Source organism: Triticum urartu, chromosome 2A, assembly GCF_056163025.1.
Source record: "Triticum urartu cultivar PI428250 chromosome 2A, HENAU_Tu73, whole genome shotgun sequence".
Classification (NCBI taxonomy): Eukaryota; Viridiplantae; Streptophyta; class Magnoliopsida; order Poales; family Poaceae; genus Triticum; species Triticum urartu.
This window is the reverse complement of record NC_141874.1, coordinates 48,498,662-48,506,908: the sequence shown is the minus strand read 5'-3', so window position 1 is coordinate 48,506,908 and position 8,247 is coordinate 48,498,662.

Below are 8,247 nucleotides of genomic sequence, written 5' to 3'. Positions count from 1 at the left end.
ACCTACCTGCAGCATAGTACATGTTTCGGGGCCAGAGTGCTTTAGTAGAGCCATCAGGGCCGCTGTGATTCCTCCCAACTTCAGGTTGGCGACTGGAGTCAGTAAGTTCACTGGCGAGTCCAAGCCCGATACTTGGCTTGAAGACTACCGAGTGGCCGTCCAAATTGGCGGTGGCAATGATGAAGTGGCCATGAAGCACCTGCCTCTCATGTTGGAGGGCTCGGCCAGAGCGTGGCTGAATCAGTTAGCACCCAGCAGCATTTACACTTGGGAAGATCTTGCCCGAGTGTTTGTCACCACATTTGAAGGAACATGCAAGCGACCGGCAGGGCTGACGGAACTGCGGTCTTGCATGCAGAAGCCGAATGAAACTTTGAGGGATTACATCCAGAGATGGATCACGTTACATCACACGGTAGAGAATGTGCCTGACCACCAAGCAGTCTGTGCCTTCAAAGAAGGCGTCAAGTACAGAGAACTGAATCTGAAATTCGGTCGAACCGGAGATATGTCTCTGAATCAGATGATGGAGATTGCCACCAAGTACGCTAATGGTGAAGATGAGGATCGACTCAGGAGTGGCAAGCTCAAGTCAGTCGCTCAAGAAACCGGAGGAAATTCCAATCGGAAACAGAAGCGGAAAGCCGAGCCAGCTGCTCCTGGGGAAGCCTTGGCTGTAACTCAAGGATAGTTTAAGGGGAAACCCAAAGGACCTTGGAACCCCAAGAAAGTTAAAGACCAAGACGGAAATGACGTGTTGGATTTGCCATGTCACATCCACACCAAGAAAGATGAAGAGGGTAAGTTCATTTACCCGAAACATACCACTCGACAGTGTCGGCTCTTGATCCAGCAGTTCCAGGGCAAGCAGCCCAAAGATAAGGAAAAGGAGTCGGACAAAATTGAGGACAAGGAAGACAGTGATGATGGATACCCCCAGGTCAATTCCACCCTGATGATTTTTGCTGATGTTGAAAGCAAAAGTCGACTGAAAGTTATCAACCGTGAGGTGAATATGGTTGCTCCGGCAACACCCCGTTATCTGAAGTGGTCTCAGACTGCCATCACATTCGACCAGTCCGATCACCAACGCACATTGCCACCCCTAGGAGGCAAGCTTTGGTGGTCGACCCAGTTGTCGAAGGCACTCGACTGACCAAAGTCTTGATGGATGGCGGCAGTGGTTTGAACATACTGTATGCTGAGACGCTGAAAGGGATGGGCATTCCGATGTCCAGACTCAGTACCAGCAACATGAGTTTCCATGGAGTCATTCCTGGGAAGAAGGCTGAGTCACTCGGCCAAATTGCTCTTGATGTGTTTTTCGGTGATTCCAAGAATTACCGCAAAGAAAAGTTGACGTTCGAAGTTGTAGATTTCCAGAGTGCTTATCACGCTATTTTGGGCAGGCCGGCTTATGCATGCTTCATGGCTCGACCATGTTATGTGTATCTCAAATTGAAGATGCCTGGTCCCAAAGGTGTGATCACTGTTACGGGAAATCGGAAGAAAGCAGAAGAGTGTTTTCAGAAAGGTTCAAAGATCACTGATGCTCAGATGGCAGTGGTGGAGCTGCAGGAATACCAGAAGACTGCAGACCCGAGTGATTTGTTGCAAGCCAAGAAGCCCGCTACAGAATCGACTTTTCAACCGTCTAGCGAAACGAAGCCGGCTCACATTCACCCGACCGATCCCAGTGCTGCTCCGACTCATATCTCAACAACACTCGACTCCAAATAGGAAGAAGCGCTCATCCAGTTCCTCCGTGAGAACTAGGACATTTTCGCATGGAAGCCTTCTGACATGCCGGGTGTTCCCAGGGGGCTGGCTGAGCACTGCCTATGAGTCGACTCAAAAGTAAAACCTGTCAAAGAACATCTCCGACGGTCCGCCGTCCAGAAGAGAAAAGCTATTGGTGAGGAGGTGGCTCGGCTCTTAGCAGCGGAGTTCATCCGAGAGATCTACCACTCCGAGTGGCTCGCCAATGTTGTCATGGTCCCAAAGAAGGACAAGTCACTTTGCATGTGCATTGACTTTAAACATATCAATCGGGCCTGCCCGAAAGATCATTTTCCTCTCCCCCGCATCGACCAGATAGTCGACTCGACTGTGGGATGTGAGCGAATGTCTTTTTTAGACGCCTATTCCGAGTACCATCAAATCCGTTTGTATGGACCTGACGAGATCAAAACAGCTTTCATCACTCCATTCGGGTGCTTCTGTTATGTTAGCATGCCGTTCGGCCTCAAGAATGCCGGAGCCACATTCATGAGGATGATTCAGAAGTGTCTGCTCACTCAAATCAGTCGGAATATGGAAGCATACATGGATGATATTGTGGTCAAGTCACGGAAGGGTTCTGACCTGCTGACTGACCTTGCTGAAACCTTTGCCAACCTCAGGAGGTATGATATCAAGCTTAATCCATCAAAGTGCACATTCGGAGTTCCTGGCGGAAAGCTACTCGGTTTTCTCGTTTCCGAACGGGGAATCGACGCCAATCCAGAAAAAGTCGGTACTATACTCCGAATGAAAAGTCCTGTGCGAGTGCACGACGTCCAGAAGCTTACTGGTTGCTTGGCCACTTTAAGTCGATTCATCTCTCGTCTTGGTGAAAAGGCATTGCCTCTTTACCGATTGATGAAGAAGTCCGACAAGTTCGAGTGGACTCCTGAAGCTGATGCAGTGTTTGCAGAGCTCAAAGCTCTGCTCTCCACCCAGCCGGTGCTTTCTGCCCCAATCAGCAAAGAGCCTTTGCTGCTTTACATCGCAGCCACGGGACAAGTCGTCAGTACGGTACTTACGGTCGAGCAGGAAGAAGAAGGAAAAGCCTTCAAAGTTCAGCGCCCAGTATATTATATTTCTGAAGTTTTGACCCCGTCGAAACAATGATATCCTCATTATCAGAAGCTTGTATATGGGATTTATATGACCACAAAGAAGGTTGCTCACTACTTCTCTAATCATTCCATTACAGTCGTCAGCGACGCTCCATTGTCAGAGATCCTGCATAACAGAGATGCAACTGGTCGAGTGGCAAAATGGGCGATTGAACTCCTTCCTCTAGATATCAAGTTTGAGGCAAAGAAAGCCATCAAGTCCCAGGCAATAGCAGATTTCGTCGCCGAGTGGATTGAACAGCAACTGCCGACTCAGGTTCACTTGGAGCATTGGACCATGTTCTTCGACGGTTCCAAAATGCTGAATGGTTCCGGTGTCGGGGTGGTATTGGTCTCCCCCGAGGAGATAAGCTCAGATATGTTCTTCAAATCCACTTTGATTCCTCCAATAACGAGGCGGAATATGAAGCACTTTTATATGGGTTGCGCATGGCCATTTCACTCGGCGTCCGTCGCCTCATGGTCTATGGCGACTCAGATTTGGTGGTTAATCAGGTGATGAAGGAGTGGGACGTCAGAAGTCCAGCCATGACTGGTTATTGCAATGCAGTGAGAAAGCTGGAGAAGAAATTCGAGGGGTTAGAACTTCATCACATACCCCGACTGAAAAATCAAGCAGCTGATGATTTGGCGAAAATAGGTTCCAAAAGCGAAGCCATTCCCAGCAATGTGTTTTTGGAACACATCCACACACCATCAGTTCAGGAGGATCCCTTCATTGAAGAAGCCCCGCAGCCAAAAAGTGCCACGGATCCGACTGAAGTTGAAGTTCCGGCTGTGGTCGACCTGATCATGGAAGTCTTGGTCATCACTCCCGACTGGACAATACCGTACATCACATACATCCTAAGGAAAGAACTCCCAGAGGACGAAGAAGAGGCTCGACAGATCGTCCATCGATCCAAGGCCTTTACAGTCATAAAGGGACACTTTTATAGAGAAAGCGCGACGGGAGTCAGTCAGAAGTGTATAACACCAGAAGAAGGTCAGATGATCCTTGATGATATCCACTCGGGGACCTGTGGTCATCATGCGTCCTCTCGGACCATTGTGGCTAAAGCATACCGAGCGGGATTCTACTGGCCAAGAGCGAATGAAATGGCGAAGGAGATAGTCGACAAGTGTGAAGGATGTTAGTTTTACTCCAATATGTCGCACAAGCCCGCGTCAGCCCTGAAAACCATTCCACTCGTCTGGCCCTTCGCCGTTTGGGGACTGGACATGGTTGGACCACTGAGAACGGGCAGTAGCGGCTTCACTCATGTGCTAGTAGCAGTCGACAAGTTTACCAAGTGGATTGAAGCTAAGCCTATCAAGAATCTTGATGCTTGCACGGCTATCAGTTTCATCAGAGAGTTGATATTCAGATATGGAGTTCCGCACAGCATCATCACTGACAATGGGTCAAACTTTGATTCCGACAAATTCAGAGCCTTTTGCGCCTCTCAGGGCACACGAGTCGACTACGCTTCGGTTGCTCACCCCCAGTCGAATGGACAAGCGGAGAGAGCAAACGACTTAATTCTCAAAGGACTGAAACCCCGATTGATGCGCGATCTCAAGCACGCAGCAGGTGCATGGGTCGACGAGATTCCATCAGTTCTTTGGGGATTGAGGACAACCCCGAACCGATCGACCGGAAGAACCCCATTCTGTCTGGTCTACGGAGCCGAAGAAGTTTTGCCGAGTGACCTACTTCACAACGCCCCCCGAGTCGAGCTCTACTCTGAAGATGAAGCAGAACAAGCCCGGCAGGACGCAGTCGACCTCCTGGAAGAAGAAAGAGAAATGGCCATGATCCGATCGACCATCTATCAGCAAGACTTGCGTCGATTCCATGCCAGAAATGTGAAGAGTTGAGCCTTCCAAGAAGGAGACTTGGTCCTCCGAGTGGATCAGCAGAAACCACACAAACTCGCTCCTACTTGGGAAGGCCCCTTCATAGTCACAAGAGTCCTCCACAATGGAGCGTACCACCTATATAATGTCGATCGCCAGATTGATGAGCCACGAGCCTGGAATGCGGAGCTGCTCCGCCCTTTTATACTTGAATTCTCACTCGGACGAGATGTAATAAGAAAAACTCCTGTAGTTTATTTGTCAAAGACAAGAGCGTTATAATTTTCCCAATGATTGTTATTGTTTTTGTTTGCGTGAGAAATCCCCCAGTGGGTGGCTTAGCTGCGAATCCGTTTCGCCGAAGTTTGTAAAAATAATTTCCTACCGAGTGGTGAGCCAGCCTCTCACTCGGAGGCTTAGCTGCGAACCCGTTTCGCCTAAGAGTTTGAAAATTCTACCGAGTGGTGAGCCAGCCTCCCACTCGGAGGCTTAGCTGCAGTCCAGTACTCGCCTAAGTATTTGAAAATCCTACCGAGTGGTGACCCAGCCTCCCACTCGGGGGCTTAGCTGCAGTCCAGTACTCGCCTAAGTATTTGAAAATCCTACCGAGTGGTGAGCCAGCCTCCCACTCGGAGGCTTAGCTGCAGTCCAGTACTCGCCTAAGTTTGAAAATCCTACCGAGTGGTGAGCGACCCTCCCACTCGGAGGCTTAGCTGCAGTCCAGTACTCGCCTAAGTTTGAAAATCCTACCGAGTGGTGAGCAACCCTCCCACTCGGAGGCTTAGCTGCAGTCCAGTACTCGCCTAAGTTTGAAAAATCCTACCGAGTGGAGAGCGACCCTCCCACTCGGAGGCTTAGCGGCAGTCCAATACTCGCCTAAGTTTGAAAAATCCTACCGAGTGGAGAGCGACCCTCCCACTCGGGGGCTTAGCTGCAGTCCAGTACTCGCCTAAGTATTTTAAAATCCTACCGAGTGGTGAGCCAGCCTCCCACTCGGAGGCTTAGCTGCAGTCCAGTACTCGCCTAAGTTTGAAAATCCTACTAAGTGGTGAGCGACCCTCCCACTCGGAGGCTTAGCTGCAGTCCAGTACTCGCCTAAGTTTGAAAAATCCTATCGAGTGGGGAGCGACCCTCCCACTTGGGGGCTTAGCTGCAGTCCAGTACTCGCCTAAGTATTTGAAAATCCTACCGAGTGGTGAGCAACCCTCCCACTCTGGGGCTTAGCTGCAGTCCAGTACTCGCCTAAGTATTTGAAAAATCCTACCGAGTGGAGAGCGACCCTCCCACTCGGGGGCTTAGCTGCAGTCTAGTACTCTCCTAAGTATTTGAAAATCCTACCGAGTGGTGAGCAACCCTCCCACTCGGGGGCTTAGCTGCAGTCCAGTACTCGCCTAAGTATTTGAAAATCCTACCGAGTGGGGAGCCAGCCTCCCACTCGGGGGCTTAGCTGCAGTCCAGTACTCGCCTAAGTACGAAACACATCTCAATCCACAAGGACGACGAGGTGCAGGTCGACTACTACCTTCTCCTTGGGAGCTTCGCCACAAATACAACGTGCGCTCCATCCCACTCCGCAAGGATGACGAGGTGCAGGTTGACTGCCACCTTATCCTTGGGAGCTTCGCCACAAATACAACGTGCGCTCCATCCGACTCCGCAAGGACGACGAGGTGCAGGTCGACTGCCACCTTCTCCTTGGGAGCTTCGCCACAAATACAACGTGCGCTCCATCCCACTCCGCAAGGACAACGAGGTGCAGGTCGACTGCCACCTTCTCCTTGGGAGCTTCACCACAAATACAACATGCGCTCCATCCCACTCCGCAAGGACGACGAGGTGCAGGTCTACTGCCACCTTCTCCTTGGGAGCTTCGCCACAAATACAATGTGCGCTCCATCACCGACCCGCAAGGACGACGAGGTGCAGGTCGACTGCTACCTTCTCCTTCGGAGCTGCGCCACAAATACAAAAGTTGTCTCGAGTGAAGAACGAGTTCCACTCGACGGAGGATTCATGAAGATATTCAACGATAAACCAAGTTCAGATAAATCCTAAAGGTTCTGGACCACAGATCAAAGTGCTCGGGCATTCAACCCGAAAGAGTTTAACGGTTACAAAAACCACTCGGCATTCCGAGGCAAATTTAAGGTGGGGCATAAAAGTTTGTTCACTCCGCAGGAGGAGGACTGGCAGGCTTGACGAACTCGTCCAGGTCGACGCCGTCGGCGATCCGAGTGGCTGCAGCGATGAAAGTCTCCATAAAAGTTCGGAAGTCATGCTTCTGGGTGTTGGCGACCTTGATTGCTGCCAGCTTATCTTGTCGCACCTCCTTGTAGTGGACACGAACGAAAGATAGAGCCACATCAGCACCACACCGGGCAGAAGATTTCTTGCACTCCTGCACTCGATCAGGGATCTCGTTAAGTCGAGTCATCAGGGACTCAAGATCATTCTGGAGCGTGGCCTCTGGCCAAAGTGCCGTGTCGATCCGTGACATGGCAACCTTCAGTCGAGCCAAGTAGTCCACAACACCGTCGATGCGGGATTCCAGTCGGAGCAGATTCATGGCCGTTTCATCTTTCACGGGAGAATTGATTGGGTCCAAACCTGGCTCAATCCGCCCAGTCTCCTCCTCGAAGTTCTGGCAAAACTCTGCATTCACGATCCAAGGATAGGTCAATTTTTGTACGCTGAGTCGACAAAAAACATCAGTCAGAACAAAATGTGTACCTTCAAGCTTGATGAACAACTTCTTGGCAAGGCTCCTCAGATAGCTCTCCAGATCGTCCCTCCTACGAGCGATGCCTTCCATCTTCTCGTACAGGTTGAGATTGTCCTTCTTCAAGCGCGTGCACTCCTTGTTGGCTTCGTTTAGAGCAGATTTCATCTTGGTGTTCTCTTCTTCCAACTGGCCGACCGAAGCCAGTTCCTGTTCAGCCAGAGCGGTTCTGTTGTCAGCTTCCTTTTGAGCAGCAGCCAAATCCTGATGCTTCTTCGCCAGAGCTTCTCTCAGTTTTTCTGCAAAGAAACGGTGCTTGATTCAGAAAGAGCAGAAGGGTACTCAAGCCTAAGACAAACCAGTCGACAAGCTCGTCTTACCATTGGCGTCGTCCTTGGCCTTTTGCAGCTCTATCTTGGCCAATTCCAAGTCAAGGTTCAGTTGGATCTGCTGTTTCTCCAAGTCAGCAAAGCGAGCTCCAAGATCACAAGATTTCTGCAATCAGGGAGGAGAAGTTATTTTACAGTGAAAAACGACAAAGACAATAAATACTAAGACTACGGTCGACTGTCCGCAGTCCACCATAGTCTCGAGGACTACACCCAGTGGGTGCACTTTGCGTGCCCCCACCGGTTATGATCCCACTCGACCGGCCCGCCGGGGTCGAGTGCAGGGAGTAAAAAAGGAGAGAAAGAAGAACTCAGACCATAGAACTTAGACCACAGTCGACTGCCAGCAGTCGACCGCGGTCTCGGGGACTACACACAGTGGGTGCACTTGGCGTGCCCC